Here is a 12,890-nt window from a genome sequence, read left to right on the forward strand (position 1 = left end):
ATCTGTTCCTTCCAGGTGAGAGTACTTGGTGTGAATGAGTCCATAAAGAAAGGCAAAACTCTTATTAGGACCAGGATTGCCTCTTGTACCCCTGTGTCACCTAAGAGGTGCTTTATCCCTGGTAACCCAAGGATGGAAATGTTAAACCGATGCATTTAAACAAGCAAAAGAATGATGAATCACTTTCCATGCATGTGGTCTGTGAACATGCACGAGGGATTTCCAAAGATGTGTTTGCAGACACCGAAGTAGGTCCAGAAAATTTTCTGCTGGGAGTCAGGGACAGTTTGAGAAATTTCTGGTGCGCCGTGACCTGGAGACCAGGTCTCCAGTGAGTGTGGTGCCGAAGAAAGAACCATGAGATCCTCCAGCTCCTGTATTGCACCTGCCACAACTACAGGAAGTGATTGAAGAAGGGGATTATGTGCCTGCCCCAGTCATTGGTGCTGTTGAGACCGCCCTTCTTTGGAAGCCTTTGAATAGCCTTACTTGCCCTTTTGAAGAACAAGAGCCAACCAATGCCAACACGAGGTCAGCAAAAACAGGCCGATGTTTCTGTTTTGTGCCAATACTTGGGGTGACCTCATGGTGAAACCATTACTGCTTGATCCAAAACTATGCTCAGATCATCTCAGGGGGGAAAAAAACTCAAGCCAAGTCTCTGGTATACTGACACACAAACAGAAAAGCCTGGATAACTCCTTTGCTCCTTAAGAAATGGTTTGAAATAGTTGAATAGTGCTTTCTCACAGAAGTTCAGGACAAAAAAAAATTGTGAATTCAAAGTCCTGCTGATTCTCCCCAGTCCTTTCGGTACCTCAGATACATTTGCCACTGTGCCTCCTTGATGCTGAGGTTGTCTTTATAACGAGTTGCATATTTCAGATCCTTGAGCCCTTGATCAGTGCTTGATCTAGCCATTCAAGAAGACTTATGCCAAACTAATGCATAACTTTGTTCTTCACAGTCTCACAAAGGTTCCTTTGTCTGAATATCCTAATGCATGGGATTGTGACACTGTCACTGAGGTTGTCTTAATAAAAGAAGCATTAGACAGTTTTTAATAGAGCCTGTCGGTAACGTAAGCTGACGAAAAACTTGGCTAGAGATGGTGACATACCTTTCAATTCATCTGTTCTGAAGACAGAGACTCTTCGGATCAAGAAGAACCTATATAGATGAGGAGGAACATTTGGTGCAGGAGCATTCACGGGCTGAAGTTGAATGTGAACCTGTTGCTACTCCTTCAAATGATAAGATGCTGTTAGAGGATGACTCTCAGGAAGCTTCCAGTACTCCAGAGGCGATTATCTTAAGAGATGGTGAAGGTAATTAGGAAGCCATGGGACTAGAGACAAATATAGTTACAAGCAACAAGTGCAGATTCTTTAGAATTTAGGATTAAAACCTCCTCCCAGAAAGTAATGCAAATCGATACCTTTACACATCAAATTATAAACTGTTCAAAGCTTGAGTGGTTTAGAAGAACTCTGTGAAGAGGTGCTGTGATGCCTTCAGAATACCACATTGGACAGAAATCCTCTTTCACAGAACCTGAGTCATGAAGGAGGACCATTTAATATCATTGGACAGCTGATAAGTTGCCTTCCCACCAAATGTGAATTTCATTGAACTCTCTAAGGAGGTGCTAAGAGTCTTTTTACATTATCATATTAGGAAAAACCACCCTCTGAAGAGCCTAAATCGCCAAGTAGTGCCATTTAAGTACCCGCGCTAGACACTTCAGAAGCCACTTTTGGGCCAAACGTGAACAATTCAATTTGAACTCTGTACAGAAGTGCTAAAAAGTATCTTCAGGAAAGACTTGAGGAAACAGCATCTTCAGAAGAGCCAGTCATGAAGTTTTACTATTTAAATACATTTGCTTGATAGGGCTAAAAGCACAAGCAAGCTGCTCTGATTTCAAGATTGGATTCTGACGACTGGGAGAATATGAAGATCCATGATTTAAGCTAAAAAGTTCACCTCTGTTCATCACTTCACTGTCACCCCCATTGTCCCACTACCATAATGAGCACCACATCCTCATCACCTCTGGAAATCATCTTAGGATCTAAATGGAAACTCTGTAGAACCTTTTACAAATTTAAGCTATATAAACTCTCATTCTTTTTATGTAATGTGCTGTTATTATTGTTTTGTTTTACTGTGCAAAAAATCATTCGTGAAGGCTTTCAAAAGTTTGCACATGACTTGACTTCCCCTGCCCCCCTTCTTTTGCAAACCTCCTATAATCGTACTTTCTTCAGCTGAACTCTGCTACCTTGGGGGCTGTTCGGGAAACTTGACCCGATAGGTAAGGAGGGGTTTCTGCTCTTGGTGACTGCTTGGGTTATAGCACCATCAGTGTTGAATGAATGAGAGGGGCACTGGATTTGGGCTCTGAAGAACCCGGGTTTGAGTCCAGCTCTGCCACTGATTATTGTGACTTTGGGCCAGTCACTGAGCTTCAGCACCTGTTAAAGGCAGGGAGTCATACCCAGGCTACCTCACAAGAGATCCACTGGCAGCCAAATGCAATTCTGAGTATTAGCTATTAAAATTAAAAAGTGCTAGATAATTGTGAGGTGTTATTACATTTGTATCATTCTGGACCTTACGGACAAAACAACCAATCAGATTTTTGAACTCTTCTTTTTTTTAAGTACCTTTGTCCCTAACTAGAACTTAAATGTCAATTTTAGAAAATGAAAGTTGCCCATAATTTCACAAGCTAAAAATAACCAACTGGATCGGTAGCTTACCTCCTAGCCCTCCTTCTTCATATCATATAGAAGTTGTTTATCCATATATAATAAATGGAAACTAAAGACAAACAGATAAAAAAGATCAAAGTTGCCCATACTCACAAATCTCAGAAACAATGTTAATGTTTTAGTGGATTCTTTCCAGACATTTTTTGTGTTTTGTGGAGATATTAGTAAGTCCTTATATACAGTTTTTTACATAGTTAAAATCCTAATCAATTTTATATCTTAATTTTTTAATTGATGTATACTTAAATTTTTTATCATGAATATTTTCCTACATTTAAAAAAGTTTTCATAAACACCGTTTTTGATAGTGTGTAATATTTCACCATATAGTGGCATCATGGTTTATTTGACCAGTTTATTTTGTTGGTCATTTGGGGTCCTTTCCAAATTTCTGTTATAAATAGTGTTACATTGTCTATCTCTTGAGTTAACTGAAAATACTTTGGGGACAGCAGAAGTTTTTGCTTGTTTGAGAAATTTCTCTCTAATAGCTACATTTCACTGACCAAAGAGAGCTTCAAGAGACAGGCAGAAGCAAAATAAGAAGCTGTAGCTGTAATTTCAGGGTTGAGGATCTATCGTTGGAGACTGTTCCAGAAGCTGGATCTTTGTGTCAGAGCAAATTAGGAGAGACAGTTGGCCACCATTTGATGATACTTTACAATAGAAGAATTTGCAGAATGTAGAGCAGGAAAAAGACATCCTGAAAAGTGGTTTGATTTTATTTTACGGTCCCCATGAAGGGTGAGACAAATCAGGTTTGTCGGCTCCTAGAGAACTTGGGGCCCAGTGTATAGCCTATGCGTAGTGCTTGTAATGGGACTCTACGATATGTATGCACTTTGTATTAGCTTTCTTCCAGTCTCTATTTTATGTTTCTGTCTTTGTTACTGGTTTTTTTTCCCCTCGTACTTTCTCACCTACTTTGAATTTATGCTATCATGCTGCATTTTGTGTATTCTTGTAAGCTGTCTTATATCCATTTGGAACAAGGAGGGAACTAAATACGTGGATGAATAAATATGTATATGAGAAAACACACGGATAAATAAACCAATAGGGCAAATGCAATGAGGCCAGTGAATCAGCCAGGACTCTTCAGATGGCATGGTGCCTCTAAAAATAATCAATGTTAAGGACTTGAAGCTTGGAGGAACGTGTGGGAAAGAAGCAGGTGAGGCTGCATTTGGAGGTGACATGTTCTGTGTGATGTCTGTGTCTTCTGAAGCATGCTTTATGTGTGCTGTGTCTCGTGCTGCACTTGAACATTCTGTGTGTTTCAGAGGACATGCAATGCTGTGTGAAGGGCCAGGTCTCTAGAGAGCACAGTTTACATGTCCTCTGTTTGTAGGGGATCCAGAGAGATTTGGAAAATGACATGAAGGCCCCTCTCCCTGGAGGAGGGAGGAGTACGAGGGGATAGTTGGATATAAATCAAGTCAAGATGAACAAGAGGTAATCTACCATTTACTGACTAGTTCCTGGGTGCCAAACTCTGCCAGGCACTTTCCATGTATTGAATGTTTTAATCCTTACAACTGCTCTTTATTATCCCCTTTCAGCAGATGAGGTCATTTAAGCTCAGAGCATTTAAGTAGACATCTTAAAATCATGTAGCTGCTGATGGAAGTCAAGAGTATCCCAGGTCTCTCTGACTCCCAATATGATGCTTATTCTGCATCAGGAGATGCAGCCTCCTTGCTGCCTTGCAACAGGACAAAGGAAATATGTGGTAACCTATGCTCCTAGCTTCCCAACAGCCAACAATGGCTTTCATTTTTTCCTTAATATGGCATTTTTTCCTTTGAAACATAATCTGAATTTTGGAAAAGGGGACTTTTTTAAATCACTGCTCAGAAGGGAAGAAAGCTTTTTCTTTTTTCTTTTTTTGTTTTGGTTATTTTCAAAGGAATTATGGTGAGAAAATATTCTTTTTTTTTTTTTAGAAAATATTCTTGACAATAGAGATGTGCTAACATTTAATTTGAGTGTTTTGTGGGTTAGATTCCCATTTGATGTGTGTACTTGATGGGCTTAAATATTGCTTGATTTAGAAAGTCAAGGCTGTACATGAGTGTGTTCATATATGTGAAAAAGTTCTTAAAGTGCCATATAGTTTTATTATTGTACATATATATAGTTGTTGTTTTGATTCCTAGAGTGTGCTATCATCTCTATACACAACACACAGGACAGCTTGACTGTGTAACAATGATATTAAAGAAGACTCTCAGTTGTCTTTTATGGTCTCATTAATCAAATGTTCTGGTCAACGCACGTTACTAACTTTCATCTAATTAATGCACAATAAAAAACACTTAGTGTGATAACTAGACTGAACAGTATGCCACCTTTCTTTGGTGACGCTGGAGACCCTTTGGGATCTTGCAGTACTCGAGGTTATGATCATTGCGACAGCAATGATTGGGAATCCAAATTAATTGAGGGTTCTGTTATCAGACAGCCAGATGTCAGAGACTGCTACATCCTGAGTGGCTTTTACATTGCTCTTGGTGCTCCAAATGTTAACCATAACAGCTTAGCAGAGTGCTCTTTGGAGATCACGGCCCTGCCCTTTGGGAAGCCCGGAGGACATGGCATCTTGCTTGTCCTCGGAGGTCAGTGCTGTGCCCCAGGAAAAGAGCCTCCTTTACCCTAGAAGGGCCTTATGGTTGAAATGGGAAGCAGATAGGATAGGGCTGCCCTCTGTCTGCTAGGGCTGGTGCTACATCAAGGCCAGTAAATGGGGACACCAATATGGTGGCCTGATAAAATGAGCAGACTGGTCAGATTCAAGAGCAGTGTGGAATGCTGGATTGGGAGATTTATCCATTGGAGGAAAGAAGCAACAGGGAGATTGAAATTGGAAGAGGAAGTAATGTGTGATGGGAGGTTAGGGGGTAGAGAGGATATTGGGGACAGATGAGAAGAGGGGAAAATGAGGGAGTTGTTTCAAACATGAAAACGAAGGGTCTCAAGGGATATGAAGTTCCTTTCCTCCTTAAAGAAAATGAGGCCTTCCCCGCCCCCCAATCAAATTTGTGCCCTGTATAATTATCCACATGATCAGGAGTGTCTGGTTTAGGACACTGCCTCATACTCATTTCTTTTGTTGTTGTTGTTTCAAACATTTTCCATTGAAATTGTTGCATGTGTGAACCAGGTGTAAATGAGAGTGGAGGCAGTGTGTGTTGCCTTGAAGGAGATGGTAAGAGTCCTAATGATTTGCCAGAGTGATCACTGTTGCTGAATGTTTTTAAAGATGATACCACTGAAGGTGATATCTGTGTGGGAATGGAGGTCACTAGAAGCACTCCCCTGGGACCATCGTGTCCTTGCTCCATCATCCTCGTGCAACACCCAACTTATGCATTGGGCTTGTAGCTGCTCTAGCAGAATCAAGTACCACTTTTGAGTTTTTAATCTGTATATTAAAGGCTGCTAATTTACAAAGAGTATATATATTGTTTTCCATAGCCGCCCAAGACCTGGCGGGAGGAAACGGGCTTACTATTTCACCAGAGGAAATGAACTAGGCATAAAGAAATTCCAGATGTGCTAATTAAATGCTATAAATTACTAAGGGTGAAATTTACTAGGTTCTTCTATTGGCCATCTCATGGCTTTAGCAGGTTCTACCTTAAGCAAGACAATGAACCTTCTACCCTGGGCCTCCCTGACTGTATACTTAGAGATTTGCTAATATAATAAAAGATTATAAGAGCAGTGGGTGCTTAGAACAGCCCAGTCTAATCCTCTTTATGGGTAGTTATGTTTTTAGAGACATCACTTATAGGATGGGAAGTGCTAGGTAAAAAGTGACAGATTAGTTCTCTAGCAAATGGAGTCACCCTGTTACTATTTCCTAAGAAAATGATGTATTTGCGACGGCAGTTAGAGGGATATGACAGCATTGAAAGTGCTTTCATACTAGTTACCTCCTTCAGGTCTCTTACAACAGCAGCAAGGATTATCCTCCATTTTATAGAGAAAGGCAAAAGGTTAGAGACTTGGAAGCAAATGACTTCTACAGAGTTGCCCCACTACTAGTTACAAAGCAAAGCAGTCCTGGAATTTACATCCTCCCCAACTCCTACCCAGTGGTGGTTGAACATCCTACTGCTTGTCATAAAATGTGAGTTACCTAACTTGTTTTCAGAATAGGGCTTCAGCACATGGAATATGCAAAAATGGAATTTTTACAGAAGTGAGTGAAACCCAGGTGAATGTAACCCCTTTTCTCAATCTGCAATGATGGCCCTCGTCTTACCTTTGTCTTTACAACTTGCTCCTGAGAGTCTGACTGGCTAGTGAAAAGTAACAGCCTTTGTCAGAAAGAACATTGTTAATTACTTCTCCCTGACTCCAGTGTTCTTCTGGGGGCTTTTAAATCTTTTTCTATTACAAAAATAAGAACTCATGCTTTTACAGTTAAGCTATGAAAGAACCACAGGAAAATAAAACATAAGAGTTAGCTCTCATACCTTCCTTCTGATTCACTTATAATCCAGTATTTAAAGATTTGGGTCTTTTTCCTCGTTAAATAAACACCAATTTCCTTTTCTGCTCAGGATCAGCATATATTTTGCCCAAGATGCTAGATTTAAGCCACAAATGCATCTGTTACATAGAACCTCTTTTTAAATCTTTTACCCACCTTGCACTGTCAATTTCTTTAAATACTCAGGGCCAAGAATAAAATCTGTTTTTGAGCCTAAATGTCTGCTGTAGTTACCACATAGTACTTTCAGGTATTTCCAATGGGAAAAATAAATTTGAAGACCCACAAATGACATTCTTTCCACCCCCCAGCCCCCCCCAAATAGAGGAAAACTAGAGAATTTTTTCCTCCCTCATGTAAGGGAAAATGCACATTTTGTGAAACTAATAAGAAATTATCACAGATCCCCTCTCGTAATATGCCCACAGACAATATTTGTTTACAGAGCAGAAGTGTCCGAGATGAGCACCATCTTTGCAGAAATCAGTCCCTCTGGATCCATTGCCCTCTTTCACACCACCTGCCGGGCTGCTGTTGCCATAGGAGGAGCTGTAATCCCAGAACTGCTCTGGAATTCTTACTTTACCAAGTATAAGGCTTCAGAAAGCTTCCCTCTGGGGGATTATGGCGCAGTGGGCTCTGTGATCCACATATCAGAGGATGGAGCAGAATGGCACTTTTTTAAATTAAAAAAGCAACAACTCCCATACCTATTTGACTTTCCTAGTAGTTAAGTAGGCACTAAGGCATTTTAATTTTTGAAGGCCACAAGGGCAGCATTCTTTTTTTTAAAAAAAAGATTTTACTCATTTATTCATGAAAAAGAGAGAGAGAGGCAGAGACACAAGCAGAGCGAGAAGCAGGCTCCATGCAGGGAGCCCGATGCAGGACTCGATCCCAGAACTCCAGGATCACGCCCTGGGCCAAAGGCAGACGCCAAACCACTGAGCCACCCAGAGATCCCCCAAGGGCAGCATTCTGTAAGTGATCTTTGTGGGCATTGACTCGCAGCCTCTCAGTAAATTAGAGAAATTAATGAACTACAGAAAACACCTATCACCCAGCTAAAGGGTGACCAAGTCACTAAGTATAATCTATTAGGAAAAGAAAAAGTTGTTGCCTGAAGGAGGTGGGTAGCCCTTTAAAAATACATCCATATCTTCCTAATATGGCTTTCCCAGAGCCCAGCCAGGAATATAAGTACTGCAAGTCATACTGTCATACTGGATGTTAATAGAGGCATCCCTGGAGCACTTTTTATAGTTCACTTGTACACTTCACTCAGAAAAGATTTGTGTCTGCTTTAAAATTTTTTTATTCATTCATGGGAGACACACAGAAGCAGAGACATAGGCAGAGGGAGAAGCAGGCTCCCTGTGGGGAGCCCGATGCGGGACTGGATCCCAGGACCCAGGGATCACACCCTGAGCCAAAGGCAGATGCTCAAACGCTGAGCCACCCAGGTGTCCCTTCTGTCTGCTTTTTATGTGCCTATCTCTGTGCTGAGTGTTTTGGGGGGATCCTACATGGAAGACAAAGGTTCCTATGCTCTCCCCTGGATTGTAACTTTCAATCTAGTTGCAGAGATCACACACACACACACACACACACACACACACACACACACACACGAGTTTATAGGAAATGACTAGTAGGTGATCTCAGAGGCAACAGATGCAGTAGCACATAGGTTCTCCCTATTCCATCCCCACTGTATATTTTTCGTCTCAACCTGCATGAAGTAAGCTACCATTTTGAAGCCCGCCCCCACCATGCCTTACATGCAGCACATAGCTCCCTGGCTTGTCTTCCAGAAAGTACCTTCTTTATTATATCAGCCACCTGCTCAAAAACCTTTTCTAGCTCATTCTTTATTGCTGTTTCTAATTTTGTCTTCCTTCCTGCTTTCTAAAGCTATACCCTAACTATTTACCCTTGTGTCTTCCCACTTCCTCATCAATATGCTCTATATGTTCCTTTTATCAAGCTTTGTTTCTGTTTTCATTTTTTTTCTACTTTAGGTGCTTTACCCTTTCCTGCCTCTCCATTCTTGAAGACCATCTCCTGAGTCCTACCTACTCCAGTGAGCCCTCACCATCTACCACAGCTTTCTGTCCTCTTTTGATATGCTACAGCGTTTATACTCTATTCTTTTCAACCTAGCACTGAATTTTATTTGGGCTGGCAGTATTGATTGCTATTTCTTTTTTTAGAAAGATTTATTTATTTATTCATGAGAGACACACAGAGAGAAGCAGAGACATAGGCATAGGGAGAAGCAGGCTCCCTGTGGGGAGCCTAATGTGTAACTCCATCCCAGGACTCCGGGATCACACCCTGAGCCAAAGGCAGACGATCAACTGCTGAGCCACCTAGGTGCCCCTGATTGCTGTTTCTTCCTTGCTAGGTGTGTTTCCCTAATCAGACTGCAAGTTTAGAATATTCCTTCAGTTCCTTCAGCACAATCTGTCACTACACCAATCCACAATTCTGTGCATACTTTCAAAGGAAAGGAAGGTGGGACAGTAGCAGGACAGAGTTGTTCCTTACAGCCACGGTTGTAAAATGCTTGCTGCTTAGAACTAGCCAGCCCATGTGTGTGGCTGTTTTGTTTTGTTTTGTTGTCCCTTTGTAAAAAATTATTTCTGCATTTTCTGCATTTTACACCATATTTTGCTTTAAGCTTTCTGTATTAATGTGGCTTTAAATGTCACTTTTTAAATGCTGTATGCTATAACCTTGCATGCTTTCCATTGCTTTTTAAAAAATCATCATTATCCTGTGCTTTTAGGCTACATTTATGTAAAAAAGCATTTTCCTATGTCTGTTCTCTGTCATTCCCTTTCTTTTCCTGCATGCTCTATTTTCAAGGAGCTAGAAGGTGCTCTATTTTAGAGAATTGTATTTTACAATTCTGGATGTGACCATATGACATCATCCAATGAGGAGGCCCAACAAAAAAAACTTCCAGGAATTTTAGGGGAAGATGACAAGTGGAATTTCTACAAGGAAGATGCAGGTGACTGTTTTCTGAAACACTTTCAGAAGGCAAGAACAGCACCATCCAGGGATTTCATGTGAGGGAGAATTGATCACTTTCCTCTACCTTGAACCCTGCCCGGCTGTACTGCCAATATATGCTTTTGGCCACAAAATGGCACCTCGCAAGAGGTATGCCTGAATGAGTTCAGAGTTATCCCTGCTGTTGAGAAAAGACAGCAACAGTACTGTTATCAACATCTTCAACTGTAACGAGTACTTTAAAACATACCCTCCCACCCCAAGGCCTTTTTAGAGAACCTGGATCATAGTCTCCTCACCCATGAACACATAATGGCACATAGGCAAGACCTGTCTCCATATATCAGGTCTCATTTCACATAATGAAGGTCATTCATACATTCATTTGTTTGTTTATTTGCTTATTCATCAAATATTTATTGAATTGGGTACAGTACCCAATTCAATAAATATTTGATGAATAAGCAAATAAATTTGCTTAAGATAAGATAGATGTTGGGATACAGAGGTGGGTAAGTCCCAATTTCTGCCTTTAAGGAACTGATGGCATAGTGATGGACACAGACAAGTCAGTCACTGAGTAGAGTTGAGCATGCTAAGTGCAATACAGAAGTGAGCACTGGGGAGGGACAGCTATTCAAGACTGAGGGGAAGTCAGGGAGGTCTTCTTGGAGGAAGTGACCCCTGCACTGAGGTGAGTCTTAAAGAAGGAATAGAGCTAGCCATGTAAGGGATGGATGGTATTCCAGATAGAAGGAGCAGCATTATGAAGGCAGTAGGCATGACACATTATTAGTTGAGGTTCTGTGAATACAACCACAAGTAGTTCCGAATAGCTATGCAGAGAGTGAGAGTGGAAGGGGGTGGGAGATGGAGCCATGGAAGTAATCGGGGACAGGATCCTAGAGGGCTTATATATTCCAAGCTAAGGGCTTTGAATTCAATTCTGAAGGCATTGGGGATGCACTGGAGCAGAGGAACACTATCATATTTGTGTTTCAAAATATCACTCTAGCCACAAGAGAAGACTGGCTCGTGTAGGGGTGGAGGATGGAAGGAGGCAGATCAAGCTGTTGGGGTTATGTAGGTGAGAAATAACAGTACCCTGGCCTCAGGGCCAGTATCAGTAAGAGCAGAAGATGACAATACAGAGGGAATATTGAACAGAGCTAGGAAACTAAGAAGATGATGACAAACAGAAGGATAAGGTAGGGAACACAGGAGGAGTTGCAATTTCCTGTTTTATGTGGAAGAAAGCAGTGGAAAATTAGTTTACTTTTTAAAATATTGAAATATAGGGGTTCAGAAGGCAACCCCATGGGGTCAGAGTACCCCAGAGAGGTCAGGGCTGGACATACACACGGAGAGCCACTAGTGTAACCATACAAGTAGATGAGATGGCAGAAGGGAGAGGTGTGTTGGTAAGAGATAAGGACCGAAGACAACTCCTGAGAAATACTGTCTAAAGAGTAAACAGAAGACCCAGAAATTCAGGAACAGGCTCCAGAAAAGGATTGCATGAAAGAGGGGAGAAAGGATTTGGTTTCATGAAGTTCATGGTCAACAATGTTGCTTTTGACTGAAGGATCAACAGTCATAAGGACTGAAAAGTGGGCATTTTCAAGTAGGAGATGAATTTGAGACCTCAGGGACTCATTGTACTACTTTGAGGAGGGAGGACTAAGGAAGTCTGGATTGCCTTTTCAAGAAGTTTAAGCTCAAGAAGGAAAGGCTGAGATTTAGCATGAAGCAAATGATATGAGATGGCAGAGGGTTTTCATTTTTAAGGACAAAAGAGAACTCAGCAGGTCTTGCAGGCCAGATAGAAAGTGTCAGTAGGGAGGGAGAGATTGAAGATACAAGAAGAAATGACAATAACTGGTGGTGTGAGACCCCTGGTGAAGTGAGAGGGACTGGCAGCTGGAGTACCAGTGGAAAGATAAACCTTAGGCAGAGGAGGGGACAGTGCTTCCAGTGAGACATGAGATGTTACTGATGGAGAAAAATGCAATTGGAGCAGGACAGGAAGTGAAGTGAAAGGAGTTCCAAATGGATGGCCTCCATTTCTCAGTGAAGTGAAAAAATTTCATATGCAGAAAGTCAAGGAGGAGAGGGTGCTGCAGAAGTTTGAGCAAAGTGGACAAATTTTGGAATGTTCAGTGAGAGAAATGGGAAAGGAAGTTGGCAATGGGCAGAGGGTCATTCCAGATCATGAAAAGGCCTGGGGTACCTGTGGTCCTCCACTCTGCACATCATCTGTGGAGTGTAGAAGATCATTTATCCAGGTCTCACCCCCTAAAAATCCTGCTATAGTAGGTTCTGGGTGGGCTCTAGGCATTGGTCTTTTTTAGAACTCTATGGATTATTCTCATGAGCAGCACTGGTTGAGAACCCCTGGGTTAGTGGTGGCCATGGGAGCAGATTGAAGTAGAAGGGAGCTGAAATTCATTAGAACTGAGGGAAGTTGGGTAGCCCGGGTGGCTCAGCGGTTTAGCGCTGCCTTCAGCCCAGGGCCTGATCCTGGAGACCCAGAATCGAGTCCCACGTCAGGCTCCCTGCATGGAGCCTGCTTCTCCATCTGCCTGTGTCTC

At 41.7% G+C, this 12,890-nt stretch overlaps 1 protein-coding gene across 11 annotated transcripts in view; it reads left to right on the plus strand.

The window, feature by feature from the left end:
• Positions 1-12,890, plus strand: part of PAK3 (p21 (RAC1) activated kinase 3) — a 263,749-nt gene that overhangs the window by 164,672 nt on the left and 86,187 nt on the right. The gene's annotated exons all lie outside the window — the stretch shown is intronic.

This window comes from Nyctereutes procyonoides, unplaced genomic scaffold (assembly GCF_905146905.1).
Source record: "Nyctereutes procyonoides isolate TBG_1078 unplaced genomic scaffold, NYPRO_anot_genome, whole genome shotgun sequence".
Lineage (NCBI taxonomy): Eukaryota > Metazoa > Chordata > Mammalia > Carnivora > Canidae > Nyctereutes > Nyctereutes procyonoides.